This window comes from Jaculus jaculus, chromosome 3 (assembly GCF_020740685.1).
Source record: "Jaculus jaculus isolate mJacJac1 chromosome 3, mJacJac1.mat.Y.cur, whole genome shotgun sequence".
Taxonomy (NCBI): Eukaryota; Metazoa; Chordata; class Mammalia; order Rodentia; family Dipodidae; genus Jaculus; species Jaculus jaculus.
The window spans coordinates 31,900,150-31,918,774 of record NC_059104.1 but is presented as its reverse complement, the minus strand read 5'-3'; positions in this window follow the sequence as shown (position 1 = coordinate 31,918,774).

Here is an 18,625-nt window from a genome sequence, read left to right as displayed (position 1 = left end):
CAAAATAAAATATTTTTTAAAAAGAATACAAGCTACATGTTGCTATTCTCCCAAGTCACTTTACTTTCTATGAGACCCATTGGCAAGGCAGATCTAAGTAACTTCAAACAAAAGACACAACAACAACTTCAAAAAACAATGGTGAAGCTGGACATGGTGGCACACGCCTTTAATCCCAGCACTCAGGGGAGGCAGAAGTAGGAGGATCGCTGTGAGTTACACAGTGAATTCCAGGTTAGCCTGGGCTAGAGCAAAACACAACCTTGAAAAACCAAACTAATAATAATAATAATAATAATTTTTTAAAAACACATGGTGAAGGGGACTGGGGAGATGGGTTGGTGGGAAAAGTGATTGCTACTCAAACATGAGGACCTGAGGTTGGGTCCCAGCCCCCATGTAAAACATTGTGCATGGCAGCATGCTCCTGTAATCTCAGCACTGGAAAGGCAAGGATAGGACAATCCCTGAGTTTTACTGGCTAGCTATTCTAGCTAAATCAATGAATTTGGGTTCATTAAGAGACCCTGTTGCAAAATAATGAGGAGAAATATTGAGAAATACACCCAATGTTGACTTCTGCCATCCAGGTGCATGTGCGCACACACACACATGCACGCACCCACACACACACAGCATGAGTCAGCGCGTGAGTACCTTTTCCACTGTTAATCTGCATAGGTCACAACATTGCCTTTGGTGAAAATTGTGCAAAGCCATAACCATGAAGGTAACTGACACCACACTAATATGATCTCCCTCCCCACCTTGCCTTTCAAGACTTCCCCTGTCCTATTGTTTACAAAGGCATTATCACAGATTAAATATCTAACATTTAAACTCACTCCACAAACCATTGCCTCAAATGAGCATTTATACCCTGAATATAACAAGCACCTCTTAGGAGAATATGCTGGGTGCAAGGCTGCTAATGAATGAGGCAGCTTCCATGTCTGTGTGATTATGCTGTCATCTCTCCAATCCCATTCACCAGAGACACCCCCCCCTGCCCTCCCCCACTTCCTGGCTAAAACTGCTTAGCCCATCCTTTGCATAGATTGTGGCGCCCAAGGCATTCCAGTCAATATCTGCTCTGTGAGCGCCAGTCACTGCCAGCTTTACACCACATAATAGAGCTGCAGATTCTGATTTTTGGCTGGGCCCATGCTCCATCCATGGCTGAGGCCTGGAGCTCTCTCGTAGAGCTGAATCCTATGGTCAAGCATATCTACCTCTGGCTTTGTAGTGACAGCTGCAGTCTGAACATAGCACTTCTTTCAGAAGGGGACAGGCAGCCTTTCTCTAAGCTTGAGAGATGCCCACACTAGGAATATCTGGCTTGGCTGTACTTACCCATCCATGAAGTAGGAATGTGCCAACTGGATACATGATGTATGAAAGCTAGATTCCAGAAAAATTCTCATGTTACCTGCCCAGAGAAAGCACCCAGTGTGATTCTTAAATTCTCCATTGTCTTGTTGACTCTTTTCCCAGATTTAATCAGTTATTATTAAGGATCTGGTCTTGAGTATGTGACCCTTCCTGTCTTGCTTCACACACGGGATACTCCTGCCACACAAAATAAAGCTAATTAATGCTTGACTTCTCCCTTGGTACAGTAATGATGTTCTCACTTATCTCTGCAACCATTAGTTCACAGCAAGGAAACATAAAATAGATTTCTTATTCAAGAGCATGAGAAATAACGGATGCTATACTATACATGTGTGTGTGTGCATGCATGCATGTGTCTCTCTCTCTCTCTCTGTGTGTGTGTGTGTGTGTGTGTTTCACTTGCCATATTTAACCACAGATTGAAAGGCTTCGCGACACAATAGGATGAAGCCTGTATCCTCTAGCCCAGTTTTCTCTCTCTGAGAAGGCCACTAGATGATACAAAAAAGGTAAGATTGCCCCCCATTATATACATTTCTAAAACCTGGAATATAAAGATCCCCACTGATACACATTTTTCTTGAGAAGTTTTAGCACTTTAAAGACAAAATAGGCACACATTAAACCCCCATTCTGTAAAGCACAACATTGCCACAGTAAAAACTAACATGCATTCCTTTTCATTCCATGATTCACCACAGATCACAGATGTAAAATAAATAAATAAATAAATAAATAAATAAAAATAAAAAATAAAAAAATCACATGAAAGGATGTAGTGTCTCATTCTGCAATTTCCACAAAGCAAACAAAGAAAAGTCCACAATAGATAAGAATTAGGGTCTAAATGTCTTGTTTGCTCCTAAGCTAAGTTGGCTTAGGCACAATTCTTCTGGGTGACCAACTCCATGTGTTTATATTTTAAAAACCTTTATTAGGTATGCATTCTGTTTCTCACTTGTGAGGCTCATGGAGAGAAAAGGAAGGTATAAATATGCCCTTCTCGCACAATACTGATGTCCTCTCACACAATACTCATGTTCTTTTCCAAGATGAGCTAGCGGAATGTTTCCAGAAGAGTGTCGAGAAGAGAGAAGCAAGGCTGTTCTCATAGCTCAGATAGTAATCTGAGACTATATCACCAACTTTCATAAGTATGTCTATCGATACAGTGAGCACCAAGAATTATGTCAGAGGCCTGTACATGGGCCAAGAATGAGATGAGAACTCCAGAAGTGAACATTGATAGCAAGCTCTACAGAGCTGTTAAAGCCTAAAGAATAAGAGTTACCTCATACTGCGTCCATTTGTCCAGAAAATGAAATGATAAATAAGCTTCTCCAAATCAGTACTAAATGTTGCTTACCTATATGTTGTCAACACTCAAAACATCTGCAAATAGGCAACATGAATGAGAGCTAGCCAACAGTTGCCAAGGTTTGAAAGCTGCAAAAATAAATAATATACATATAAATAAATTGCAAGGGGATATCCATTTTGCATTACCTACCTAACATGTGGGAGGCAAACAATAAATAGCTATTGATACTAAAAACCAACTTATTCAGGATGGATGGGTATGTGAAAAAGAATATCAACACCTAGAAAGATTTTTCTATTTCAGACATGGCCAAGACAGGGTCCTGGCAATCAGCTGCATTGATACCTCTGAGTCCAAAATCAACAGTAGTCGTTGAACTGTAATAAAAAGTGCTAGAGAAGAAAAATCAGATGACAACATGTTAGCTGATATCTGGGTCTGAACTCATGCACACCCACAAGAATAACCTGAGTTTCCTTTCCTCTGGGTTCTGACATCCAGAATCAATAGTCCTTTTTCAGTTCTGTACACCCGTGAAAAATATCTGGATTCTAGATAGTACAGCTAGTTACTACCTGTGTAAATACTCCCTATATCTATCACCTGAAAATTAAATTAATATAGCAGAGAGGAGAGAGAGCACACTCTCCTACGCCTCATTAAAATAGTGCACATTTCAATTGCTTAAGGCAAAGCCAACGCTATTTCTTGATAGTTTATCACTCATGGAGTCAAATTTTAAGCCTCCCATGGTCTCCTACCTGGAGTCCTAGCCCATACCCAGACTCATACCCCTCCATTCTTTTCATACATACAAATATTAAAAGTCAGGATCCTAACATGTGAGAAAGCATGTGATTTTTGTATTTCTTTGCCTAGTAAAAATTTTTTCAATCCCGTCCATTTTCCTGAAAATGTCATAACTTTCCAGAAGCTCATGAGAGGGGACACAGGAAGACGTGACGTCTGCTGCATGAAAGCAGGAAGAAGGCTGAGTTGTGAGAGGGGGCACAAAGAGAAAGGAGGAAGAAGGACGGGGGAGGGAAACAAAAATAATTGTATAAAAACAGCATAATAAAACCTAATTCTTTGTAAGCTAATCAACACGTAATATAAAACAGAAAAAAAAGAAAGAAAGAAAAAAATAGCCCTTGAATGACTATTGGTATTGACATTGACTTTCATTCAACTTGGTGCTAGTTGTTTTACTTTTAAAATATGGAAATGTGATTATAGAAGAAATGGGTATAGTTGTGTTTTAAGATGTTGTCAAAGCTGGGCACGGTGGCACATGTCTTTAATGCCAGCACTTGGGAGACAGAGGTAGGAGGATTGCCATGAGTTCCAGGTCACCCGGAAACAACATAGTGAATTCTAGGTCAGTCAGGGCTACAGTGAAACCCACGCTCAAAAAAACAAAAACAAAAAAAGAAAACAGTTGTCAAAATTGCTACTTTAAAGGCAAAGGAATGACAGATGGAGCATGGAGTCCTGAAACTGTCTTCAATTTAAATAAAATAGAAGAGCAATTAGAGACAGCTTTCAGGTTTAATGCATGGCCTGGGGGTAAAGCTAAGCATCTTGGTCAAAGAGTCAAGGGCACCATCCTGTCTCACATTTCAGAGCACCGTTATTTTAGAGGGCCAGTTCATGTGACAGTTAAAGAAATCAGAGTCATTTCTGTTTCAAATGTCATCTTTCCAGGAACAATGATCCACTAAAATGTTGTTTGTAGCCTCAGAATCCAGTTAAGTGTCTGTATACCCATAGATAATGATAACACATTACAGGCACTAAGAACTATATGAAATGTAAATAAAACAAAATTCCAGAGCCCCATATAATGAATTTCTGATGACAGGTACTTTCCCCTTCTTAGAGAATGACATAGTGAGGAAAATGGACAAGAGGGAATGTTTTTACATAGAGCTGGTCATGTCTGAGTCTCTTTGTCATCATTAAAATGTGACAGAGAAACAAACAGCAGTTCTCAGGAATATCCATCATTGGGAAAATCAAGCTGGGTCATTCTAACTCTCCTAGTCACCAATATTTAATACACACCAGCGAGAAAGTATAATTTGGGGTGAAGATGTTCTAAAAGTATGGTCCATGTTGAAGTGAAGGTCCCTTGGCAGAGGATGTTATATAACTATGGGGGTCAGAGCTTATAACTTCTAAATTGAAATGACTGTGTGCTTCTTAGTAGCATATCATACCTTTGTGACTCTGGTACGTGGTACTTAAAAGAAGAGGCAGATATAGGCTACTGATAGATCGAAGATTGATAGTAGGCAGGTAGTATAGCATGCTCTGGTGGTTTGAGTCAGACGTCCCTCATATACTTACGTGTTTTGAATGCTTGGTGCCCTGCTCATTGCAATTTGGGAGTTGGAGACTTGTAAGAGGAGGTGTGTTTCTCAGGGGCATGCTTAGGGATTTTATAAACAAATCCCCTTTGCCAGAGCTCAGTTCAATCTCCTGCAGTTGTTTTCTACCTTTTGTGGCAGAGGTGATGTCCAGTCTCTGCTCATGCCATGCTTTCTCCTGCCATCATGAAGCTTCTCTTTGAGACTATAAGCCAAAATGAATAACTTCCTTCCTATCAGCTGCTTTTAGTCAGGTGCTTTGTCCCAGTAAATAAGAAGATAACAACAGAAAACCAAGACTAAAGTCAAGCAAAAACAGTTCTTTTAAACTCTCAATCTATATTCAGGTGAGCACTAATACAACATATGTGGTTTTGCCATAGATACATTATGTTGATTGTTTTCAACAGCTCCAAAGAATAATACCTTCCCAGTTTTGTGCGGACTTCTCTGTTTCGATTTATATTTCATAGGTCTTCAAATATGCTGCTGTGTCTGGCAGTATGTGTGGATGAAGTGATTTATTTAACTTCTTCCACAAATTTTAATGTCAGCTTTTAAGTAAAGATACAGTTTTAAAAGGTAGTAAATAAATGGGAAAAGAAGGCACTCTCGATAAACAACAACATTGTCCAACAGCCAGCACGAGTAGCCTTCCCTAAACAGTTCCACTAAACCAATGCAGAAAAGCCTCAATATATCCTCACCTCCTGCTTCACCTGGATGAAGGTATCATGTAATGGAGTGACCTCATAAATGGAATGCTTTGAATATTCCCAGTTGGTATCTATGAAAAGTAAAAAGGCTTCATTTTGAACCAATCAAAATGTTATCACATAAGGAACTCATTGGCCAGAGGAGAGCAAAATTTATCATTATTTTTTCCATTAGCCATAGAATTTTGATTTGCTTCTTTTTTTCAGAGTAGCTAAAGCCATGCACTTGGCATAGCACAAGTTCCAGAAATAAGGAATCTGGCTTAGGAAAAATAAGAGATTGGGTAGAGAGAAACGAAATCACCTCGAGTACACTAGAAGGAAGCATATATTTTATTCCAGAGTGAAATCAGGAAAAATCATTTTCTTAAACACGATGAAATAAAAATTAGCAAGTTAACTGATACGACAAAAGGTATAAGACCAAGAGGAAATCAATGTCTGCTTACTTTTCAATTTGAAGATACTTTAGTTTATGTTTCAAGGAGACAACCTTGTGCCTTCTCCACTTACCTTGTCTATTGCTCTTCCCTCCTCCTATCTACCCATCCTATCCTAAAGCCTCTTTCATGTTAATTACAGTATGTTGGCTCTTTTGTACTAGCAGCCTTGTTTCCCTTTTTTCTGCATATTCCTTCTTTGTAATACAAACCTTTTTTGTTGTTCTTGTTTGCTTTACAGTTTCTCCCTTCCAAACAATATTCATGATTTTCTCAATTGTTTTTGACATTTACATTCCTGCAAGGATTTTTTTTTCACACCAGAGTATTATCCCCCACTTGTATTACATTATGTTTGACAGATGAGAATGTTTAATCTTTCTTTATTATTTGTCTTAGTTTTAGTAGTTTTAGTAGTTGCTCCCTATAGTCCCAGACCCAATCTCTTGAGTTTTCAGTTATGCAGATGTCTGTAATACAAAGGTACACTTGGGAATGCATCAGAGAAAACAGATATTCTACCACAACAAGAGCCACAATGCTAAATGATTTTTGAGCCAGAAATAGATGTTAGAAAGCACATTCAGAGAAGTCAAATCCTTGATTTTTAGTTCAAAAGACTATGTAGAGGAAGCATTTACGAAATAGTGTGTACACAAGCATGAATACTGATATTCCCATCACATGCATAGTTTTGTAACAACCAGCTTGTACATTGCTCCTTTTTATAAATATGCCTCAGGATATAATCTGTTCATAGATCATAGATTTTTAACAGTCTTTTCTGGGGGGCGGGGAGGGTTTGGAGGTAGGGACTCACTGTAGCCCAGCCTGACCTGGAATTCCCTATGTAGTCTCAAGATGGCCTCAAACTCATGGTGATCCTCCTACCTCTGTCTCCCAAGTGCTGGCATTAAAGGTGTGCGCTACCATGTCTGGCCTTTAACAGGCTTTTAAGTGATGACTCAGATAACAATAGTAAGTCTTCAAGGATGAAATTTTTTTTCCTGCATGATCATTTCAAAGACCAATCCAAGGGTATGAAATTATGCAAATGGAAATAAAAATACTTTGTATATTCATCAACTATTCTTGTCTTGTAGATTAAATAAAAACTAGCATTGATCTATGTGACTTTGTAATGTCTCCCTCATAACAAGTCAACATCATCCTATATCTAAAATTGTATCCACTATTATTCCATTTCTTTAGATAAATTTTTCCGGGTTGGAAGATGGCTCGGCAGTGAATGGTGTCTGCTGTGAATACATGCATATCAAAGTTCAAATACCAAGCACCCATATAACTTGACACATGCATAGGTAATCACATCAGGCCTATGGCAATGGGAGGCAGGACCAGGAGAATGCCAAAGCTTACAGGCCAGTTAAAATGGCCTTCCCAGGTGCAAAACAAGTGACACTGTATCAAAGAAAAGGGGCAAGGAGAGGACAAACACCTCATGGTTATTCTCTGACCTCCACACCACGCTTTGGCATGTGTGCGCTACATACACACACACATATACACACATTCACATGAAAAATAATTGAAAAAAATGAAAAACCCTTTAGATATAAATTTAGATATTTGAATACATATAGTCCTGTGATCTTAGAGACCAAGCTTTTGGGCAGTTTTGGAAAGGTTACTTTTCTATGTGGATAGCTCTAAAATTAATCTTTGATTTTATTTGATATGATTTAATGTTAACTCTGATATCAACAGCTAGAGTTCTTAAAATTTATGAGCTATGGGCTGGAGGGATGGCTTAGCGGTTAAGCGCTTGCCTGTGAAGCCTAACGACCCCGGTTCGAGTCTCAATTCTCCAGGATCCACGTTAGCCAGATGCACAAGGGGGCACACGCGTCTGGAGTTCATTTGCAGAGGCTGGAAGCCCTGGCGCGCCCACTCTCTCTCTCTCCCTCTATCTGTCTTTCTTTCTGTGTCTGTTGCTCTCAAATAAATAAATAAAAAATTAAAAAAAAATTATGAGCTATAAATGCATTCAATGCTTCCTTTTAGGTTTATGTTCACTATAATACAAGGTAAGTTAAAAATCAAGTAATCATCCAATAGACTCATAAATGCACCTGAATAAAACCAGCTACTTCTACTGATTACATATGCTAGTCTATAAAGATACAATCTTCACTACACTTAAAGTGAACAATAACACTTGGACCTCTAATAAGGTATATTATTAGATAAAATATAATAAAGAAGCCACAAATACCATCTAAAAACAAATTAGAAAAATAAAATTTAAAAGTTATGATTAAACATCTAAAATCAAAATGAAAAAATGGCATTTTAAAACATGCTACAGTTACCACTGAAAATTTTTAGATCTCTAACATCAATAATTTTGTATGCAAAAATACTTATGAGATAGCATTCTATTGGCGCTTTTTCTATTAGTACATTTCTATTATTGCTGTGTTAAACCTGCATGTCAAAATCAATTTTTTAATCTAAAAAAATCAAAACTAATGTTGCCTTTGTGAGACATGCATATACATCAAGGGATACTTAGATAATGTACTTTAGCAAGTACTTTTCAACTAAAAACCAATTAAGGCCCTAAAATATGGAGCAAGTAAGTTAATCCAGCCTTAAAAAACTGTTTGCATCTAACTGATAGATAAATCAGCAGGCTCTTTGATCTACATGGCTGTAAACCATTAACAGATGATGCAGTAAGGAAAAAGACTTTCTCAGTTAAGGAGTTGTTTTATTTTGTGAGGAGGCAAAATAACTTTTGCTTAAAAGGAGATCTAACATGAAATGTGTGTGAAATTGATCTCATTCCCACAGGCCCAGTTTGAGTTTAAGAGATTCTGTGAGTGAATGTGTATGTCTTAAAAGATTTTGTGAGTAAGTGATGTTCTCTCACCAATAAAGCTAGACTAGATGAATCATAAAGGAAATAGATCTCTATTTAAAAGACAATTTTGCAACTAGCTTTTTAAATGTTCTCTAAATGTGGAAAAATTCATGTTCATAAAAAGGCTTATCATAGAAGTCTCAACTCTAAACTCCTGAATTCCACAAAATATATGAAAGGTACTTTCCATATAGTAGATGTTTAATTAATGCTATTTAATATAGCTATTTAAAATTCAGTGTGGCTATATGAAATAAAGGTTTATTAGTGCTAAAGAAAGAAAGAAAATGAAAATTGGATGAACAAACTTTCTAAATTAAAGATATGCACTGGGGCTGGAGAGATGGCTTAGCAGTTAAAGAGCTTGCCTGTGAAGCCTAAGGACTCAGGTGTGGCTCCCCAGAACCCACGTCAGACAGATGCTCAAGGTGGCACATGTGTCTGGAGTTTATTTGCAGTGGCTAGAGGCCCTGGCATGCCTCTTTCTTTCTCTCTGTCTCTCTCTCTCTAAAATAAATAAATAAATAAATAAAAATAAATGCAAGATATGCACTGAATCTTATTTAATCTTGAATAAGGAATAGATATTCATGAAATATGAATAAAGAATATATAGTGGTTTTACCAAAAAGAAAACACAAGATGTGAATATTTCGGTTTATAAACTTAATAACTCATATTTTGAAATACATCTATACTGTGGTATCATAGAATTGAAATATTTCATCGAAGTCCTGTGTTTCATTGGCAAGTTTTCTCATGAATCATTAATTTTACTGAAGAGAATTTTAACATATTGAGATTAAAATCAATAGTAAATTAGATAAGTAGTAGTATGTGAACAGGCAAATAGAAAATAGTGTGTGTTTGCCTAAACTTTAGACTTCACTTTTTTTCTTTTTTCTTTTTTCTTTTTTGGTGTGGCATGGTCTACCAGAAGAGCACAATGCTTCTATGTGAGTTGTAGAGATGCACGCAAAGCAAACGAATCACTGAGGTAGTTGTCTCGAGGACCTCCATGGATGATAACTGACACTGGGCTGAGGTCCCACCACAGTTCTGTCCCGTACTGTCTGTGATCTTTTTTTTTATGTTTATTTATTTATTTGAAAGTGACAGACAAAGAGAGAGAGAGAGAGAGAGAGAATGGGCACACCAGGACCTCCAGCCACTGCAAACAAACTCCAAACGCATGTGCCCCCTTGTGCATCTGGCTAACATGGGTCCTGGGGAATGGAGCCTCGAACCGGGGTCCTTAGGCTTCACAGGCACGTGCGTAACCACTAACCCATCTCTCCAGCCCCTGCCTGTGATCTTAAGCAACATATTTAGTATCTCTGTGGTTTGATTTCCTTACTTAAACATAGTGTCTCTATGGACTGAGGAGATGATTACTCAGTGGATAAAATTCTGAAATACCAAAATTCAGTCCCCAGACTACACATAGAAAAACAAACAAAAACAAGATGCCACAGTGGGCTTCTGTAATCCAGCATGTTCACTGCTATGAGATGAAGGTGGAGACAGGAGAATTTCCAAGAAACCCAGAAGCTCATGGCAGACACAGCAAAAAAAACAGTAGAGGAAGAAAACCAGAATAAGAAATCCTGCCTTAAATGAGGTAGACAAGCAAGAACCAAAACTGGGAAGTTGTCCTTGTCCTCCACATGCATGCCCTGTGGCATGTGTGTGTCTACACTCGGACACATGTACAAATAAAGAATTACAAAACTCATAAAATGGTGGTTGTAACTTGAATTCCTTCATTCATTTCCTTAAGAATTAAGTGAAATAAACAGAACATGAAAAGCATACTATATGACCCTTGAGAAACACATAGTGAAGATCCTTGTAGAACATTTAATATACTGCATGTTTTGTCTTCATCTGAATTCATAATCATAGACATAAATCTAAAATATAATTTTCTGAAAGCAATCATCTTGTAATGATGCAATTCAATATAACCACGGATCTTCGTAAGAAAACAATACCAAAGCCCATATAGGCAAAGTAAGGAAGTGATATGACTCAACTTTGTAGGGAGTACATGTAAGAATCATAGTGTAATTTTTTAAAAAATCTTTCCCTTATACCTTCTTTTAATCATATACATGTGTGTGTGTGTGTGTATAATCATATATATTATTCCAAAGACTACGTATGAAAAGCCAATCTTAAACATGTTTTAGTAAATGCCCAGGCAATCTAAAATTGTCACAATTGATCAAAAAACCTGCTTGGAGACTGCCAATTTTACCCTTCTTAATTACCAAATACAATTTCAATCTTGTGCCATCCAACCCAAAGCCTACAAAAGCTAAGAGAAGTATTGTGTTCTGCTCAGCAGCTGATTGCATCAGCAGGGCCACTTTCTCAGGTCCTGTCCAGTTAGGTTGGGATGATAATTACTTGGGAAGTGTTTGATCTCAATGATGAATACATGATTAGTTTTTCATGAAATCAGTCAACCACACCTCACGGCACTACTCATGTGAGACCTTGTTGATTTAGCTGTTAGAAAGCATACATCTCCCTCGGTTCAGATGGAGGCTGTCAGTCTTTGGGGAAAAGAGGGTGGAGAAAGGGCAAGTTTATGGGTAATGATATTGTGCAGAGGCAGATATTTAAGGTTTGCTAATTTTCTTCTCAATTATATTAATCTCTCACCTTGTTGTCCTGCCACTGCATGACTACAGAGTCAACTTCAGCAGCAGAGATATATGTTTCCTATTAAAAGAAAAGGAAAACTTAAATGACACCATTGTTATCTTTCATCCCTATGGCACGTTCTGCCCTGATGAATAATATTTTCTATGTGAAATGTTTACGTGATTTTTCACAGAGTGGTAACCCTACTACCGCTTAACTCTGATGTACTGCGATCACTGGTTTTCTTTACTAAAGTGCTTTTACACACCCCTCCCATAAATTGACTTAAGAGTTCGAAATGGAACATTCGACACAACTTGGATGCTCAATAGGAAATTGTCAAGGAGAGTATTTTATGCTTGGCTTACAAACATATATATGGCTATTTTCCCTAAAAGGTCTGGGTTGGGGGTGGGCATTTCTCTGTTGATTTGTCTCTGTGTGTGTTTGAATAATGTGGGCTGTTTCTCTAAAAGCCAATATAACTTGCATTTTCTTAAATAGCAAGTGAGCATACTCAGAGATCAGATAAAAGGTTTCAATTGTCAGTCTTTAAGTAGTAAGGATTTGTTGACCAAGGTACAGACATTGCACTTTTTTTTAAATGGATTATTTCCAATTTATTATTGTCTGATACTATAAATTTTCTTATAAATAGTCTGCTAGATTATTATAATGAAAAGATACTTTATACACATAAAATAAATATCAAATATATGGCTCCATTTTCTTAATTAAAAAGTCACTTTAAAAACAGAGCATGTGTACAAAATATTTCTATTTCATGCATATGATCCTGGTTTTAAAAAGAACCCTCAATCTAATGTCAATAGCATTTTGGTTCAAATGCCTTCAAGGTCTAGTTCTTTGTAGCTAAGTGGTGGAGATGAAGGAAGTTTACCTGAACATTTTGAAATCTAAACTCTTGCAATAGCTGAGACATTGAGGAATTTTAGATCAGGATGTGTTAACCTGGGACACGCTGACATTTTGAAGTCTGACTGTGACAATTTTCTTTGTGAAAAGCTATCCTGTGTGTATTTTGCGACTTCCCTGTTCTCTGCTCACTAGATGCCAATAGCATCTCCTGCTCCAATCTTGATAGTCACACATGCCTCCAGACATTGCCATGTGTGTGCTCTGGAGACAAAACTGTCCCTGATTAAGAAGTATTTTAGACAAAAAATTTGGGAGACATATCCTTAAGTAAATAGTTTTGCTTTTTCTAACAAAATAAAACACTTTGCACATGAAGGGGGCAGTGAATAATTGCTCAGTCAGACCCCATTTCTTTAACAGAAACCAGACATTTGTGCATATTTATGAGCCATATTTTTTAGTCAATTAAGAACAATCTCAAAATAATATGCAGAATGTCTAGGGTTAGCCTCTCTTCATTTGTCACAAGGCAGTTCTACATCTGAAGTGAAATATTTTGCAAGTTGCTCACCTTTAGCCACTTAACCAACTCTGTAGCCCAAGTATGTTTAATGAAAAGTAAAGGAAAAAAATATGTTCAGAAAGCATCAGAGATGAAAAAGCAAATAGTTCATTTCAACAATAGGTCTTGAATTCATGATAAATCTTGAATAAATTTGATAAATATTAATGTTCCAAGGAAGTAATTTCATTGGTATAAAGTTATCTAGACATATGCATATTGCACTATGACAATATGCTTTTCTAGAGTGAATAGCTGGTAATAGAAGCAAAAGCCCTGGTGTGGCTAAGGGAAAAAATATAGCCACTCACCAGACCCTCATGGACTCCTACTCCACTATGATCTTAAGATTCCTTTCCAGGATAAGAACCATGGCTAGTCATGCAAACAAGGCCATAAGGTGTAGTGTAGCTTTTGTCTTGCAGATGCATTATAATATCCACTCGAAACTTCCCTACTAACAACACAAATGCCACCAATTTGGAGTAATGAAATTCACATGGCAAGTCCATATTAGTATAATATACTCAAATACTCAATTCACCCAAAGAAATCATATAGCCCACACTAAGCCTCAGAAGATCTGCACTTTCTTTCCCTCTAATAAAACCACATAGCTTTTTTTTTTTTAAAAAAAAAAAGGAATCTACTGTACTTACTATACTTAAATCTAAAATGAAACCAAAGTGTAACCAGAAAAACTGGTTTAAAAAATTGTATAACAATGTAATTAATTATGCCACCATCAGTGATGTTGACATTCACTGGCTTAAAAAATGTTTCCAATGGACTATTCAAATAGTTTTTCAAGATCTTCGAGTCAGTCTGTTAGCTAGTGTGATCCTTTGAATAGAAAATGTCCCCACAGCTTCAGGTGTTCAGCCGGTAGAGCCTTTGGAGGGTGGAGCCTTGTGGAGGGCGTAGTCACTAAAGGTGGGCCTTGAGGTTTATTAGTCTAGCTCTAAATGGGTGTTGAGAGCTAAGTCACTCCGAGGCTGTTTCCTTCCTGTTGTTGTGACAAGGCGTGGAGCCATGGCTGCCTTCTCTGCGTGCTTACCTCACACTGATAAATTTCCCCTCCAAAATGTACACCAAAATAAACCCTTTCTTTCCATAAACTGCTTCAAGTCAGGGGTTTTGCCCAATTGAGAAGGTAACTACAACAGCTAAAATAACAAACATTTAACTTGCCAAAAACTCTTCATTTGTGCCGTGTCTTCTAATCTGTAAGACAGCCCAGTGATGCTGGTGTCTCGTGTATTCTTTTTTTTTTTCTTTTCTTTTAATATTTTATTTTTATTTATTTTATTACAGCAGAGAGAGAGAATGGGCATGCCAGGGCTTATAGCCACTGCAAAGGAACTACAGATGCATGCACCATTATGAGTATCTGGCTTGTGAGACCTGGAGAATCAAACCTGGGTCGTTAGGCTTCGCAGGTATACACCTTAACTGCTAAGCCATCTCTCCAGCCCTCTCATGTATTCTTTAAGAAACTGTAGTGAGGATGAATTAAGCACTCTTTGCCCTGACCAACTAGATACAAATAAAGCTGAGATGTGTTGATAGATAAATTGCATATTTCTTAGTAAGTGTATTTATTTTATTTTTCTTTCCATGTCTGTAAAATAGGTGTTATGAAATGGTGATTTACATCATGCATTTGGTAAATTGAAGTTTGGAAAGATAAAGATCAAATGATTATTTTGGATGGATTCTATAATCCTCAGTTCATATCCAAAATGTTACTTACTTATTTGCACAAACATATGTTGACATCACTCTTCTGAATTCATAAGAGTGATACCACCACATGTTTGCACAAGTAAGGTTCATTCTGATAACTTTCTACAATCAGAAATGTCTCTGGAATAAAGACCAATAAACTAGACCACTCCCTTATGTTGCAGGAGTCACTGCTAAACTGAATGTCTATTTTGCATATTATATGTTGCAAATCCATGTAAACTAAACTAGATTTATTTGGTTTGACTCATATTTAAATAAAGTGCTTTGGCATGATAGATGGGTTCATTGCTTAGGGTAAGGAGACAGCAGCTTGGAGCTCCATGACTAAAGGGCTGGAGCTATTTTTGCCACAAGGTGCTTCCCCTTAGGCATTCTGGATCATTTCTGCACAAGGAGTTGCCTTGGGTGTAGGTCAATAGGACTAACAACTAGCAGGGGCTTTCCAGTGGCAGCATGCCCGTAAGTAAGTGCAGATAGACTTATTAATAGAAACTATGACAACAGTCACATTAGCATAACTGCTTAGGAAGAAAATACATGTCAGTAAAAATCTGGGATTTCTAATCCAAAGAAAAGGAAGACTTTTCTTTGAATAAGAGTGAACATCAGGCTTTCTATATCTGTGATACTATGAAGAGGAAAGAAACCTTGCTATAGGAATTTGAAATGTTTATAGCCTAAAGGAATGAATCAAGGACTGGCATGAGATATAAGAGTTGCCTAAGTAAATAAATAAATACAAGAAATTCCCATTAAGCATTCATCTGAACAAGGGGTGATCCATTTCTGATCCTGTTTCTGACTGATTTGAAAACAGCCTAAAATTACAGCCATAAAATAATTCTCACATAATGAAATGTGCAGAGGGAAGTTGTTAAAAATGTGTGAGGTATATTGAGAATAATTGAATATTCTGAGTGGAAAATATGCATCTTATTAAGCACATGGTTTGGTATAACCCAAGTTGGGAAAGTTGTGATCCAGCTAAGCCAGAGATAGAATCAGTAGATCAAAGACTTTTTCTAGAACTATAAGATAATGTGATGACTAAGAACAATGGCATGCATTTACAGTAAAAACTTCTTTGTTTAAAAAATATATTTCATGGGGCTGGAGAGATGGCTTAGCAGTTAAATGCTTGCCTGTGAAGCCTAAGGACCCCGGTTCGAGGCTCGGTTCCCCAGGTCCCACGTTAGTCAGATGCACAAGGGGGCGCACGCGTCTGGAGTTCATTTGCAGAGGCTGGAGGCCCTGGCACACCCATTCTCTCTCTCTCCCTCTATCTGTCCTTCTCTCTGTGTCTGTCACTCTCAAATAAATAAATAAATAATTATATATATATATATGTATATATATATATATATATATATATATATATATATATATATATTTCATGTATTTATTTGACACTAGGAAGGAGAGAGAGAGGAAGAAGCAGATATATATGTATGTAGATAGATAGATGATAGATAGATATATAGATACATAGATAGATACATAGATACATAGATAGATATATAGATACATAGATAGAGAATGGACATGCCAGGGCCTCCAGCCACTGCAAACATGCCTTTGCAACCTGGTGCATCTGGCTTATGTAGGTATTGGGTCTTTGGGCTTTGCAGGCAAGTGCCTTAACTGTTAAACCCAAAATCTTCTTAATTTAAAACCCAGGCAAAACAAAGGAAGGATTACCTTAAAACAAAAGGGTCCTCAGTGGATGGGAGACAGGGGAGAAGAGAACAAAAAGGACACCAGGATTAGAACATGATCAAATTGTGGTATGTTCATATATGAACATCCTCCATAAAAAATTAAATAAATAAATAAAACCCAGAGAATGAAAAATAGTAGATTTTGAATTAACCAAGTTTTAATTACTATTTTTTTCTTTCTTTTTTTAAAGACCATGCATGAGACCCAAGTAGTGACAAACACATTTCACTGAAGCTCTGCTTCTTGGGAAGATACCTGAACAGCAATTTTGACAGATTAATACTTCTCCCCCAACAATTGTCAAGGTTAATCCAAACTGATTGTATTGGTGAAAAGGTACCATAATGCTGTCCACATAATGTTTTATGCAACTGAGGCTTTTACTTTGTATCATCCTTCTAGCTTAAGATCAAAACGAAGATTTCTAATCAAGTTAATTGGAAAATGGACAAAAAAATGTTTGTGTAGACCAATACCCAAACAGTACAATATAACAGCCACCAAGCACATGCAGCTATTGACTACTCAAATGTGAGTACTCCAAAATGATAGAATACATGTCAAATTTCTAAGGCAGATCCATTATCTTATTAAGTACATGGATTTTAGCCCAGTGGCTTTGCTGTCATTGGTCCCCATGTTATAGACGAGAAAACAAAGTTTAAAAAGCATTGCCAAAATCACAAAGCCAGTAATTTGTGAACTCAAGCCTTATACCCAGTTCTGTGTTCTGTGGGAAGCTTGTTCAGGCACATACCTGTTTTTAGTACACTCTTAGGTTATTGTTCATATTGTCCCGCACAGTTCTTTGACCTATCTTACCAACTTGTTGCCTACTTTCCAGTTAACTTACTTATCTCTTGTTAAACTGGCCACGGTGGTGTACACCTTTAACTCCAGCACTCAGGAGGCTGAAGTAGACAGATTCCCTGTGAGTTTGAGGCCAGCCTGAGACTGTATAATGAATTTCAAGTCAGCCTGGGCTAAAGTGAGACCCTACCTGGAAAAACTAAAAGAAAAAATCATTTTTTTACTTTAACTTAAAAATGTGTGAGGCGGGCTGGAAAGATGGCTTATCGGTTAAGCACTTGCCTGTGAAGCCTAAGGACCCCGGTTCAAGGATCAGTTCCTCAGGACCCACGTTAGCCAGATGCACAAGGGGGCGCACACATCTGGAGTTTATTTGCAGTGGCTGGAAGCCCTGGCGCCCCCGTTCTCAATCTCTCTCTCTCTCTCTCTCTCTCTTTCTCTCTCTCTTTCACCCTTTCTCTCTCTCTGTCACTCTCAAATAAATAAATAAAAATTGAACAAAAATTTTTTTAAAAAAAATTGTGTGAGGTATATTGAGAACAAATAAATATTCTGAGTGGAATGAAAAATATGCATCTTATTAAACACATGTTTTGAAATTATACACAGGACCTAGGTATAACCAAAGTTGGGAATCTGTTTACTGTCAGCTATTTTTAGAAGGCAATAGAGTCAGTGGAAAATGAACATGTGTCATGAACTTCACAGCATTTTACTAGTGTTACTGCAGTCTTCCATATAACTCTTAAAGGAGAGAAAACTATGGTTCTGAAGGGTCACATAACTTGAGACCTGAGAGCTGAGCTTCTGAGCAGCACAGTGAAGCCTCTACCAAGTTTGATTTCTTTCTCTATTCCATACTGCCTCAGACCCTTTTTTTGAACTATGCCCAACTTTTAACTAGTTTTCTTTGACCAGGTCCTATGAATTGCTCTTTTTCTTTTTTCCAGATTCATTGTTCCATACTGGTTGGGTCATTCCCTCTGTCAGCTACAGTCTAAGGGAACAAGGCATGAGCCATGACTTTCTTGGAAGCAAAGCAAGTTCCAGGAATCCAAGTCCTTTTGCAATGGGTGTGTTATTTATAGGTAGCAAAAAAATCAAGTATTTGAATGAAATACAAAGA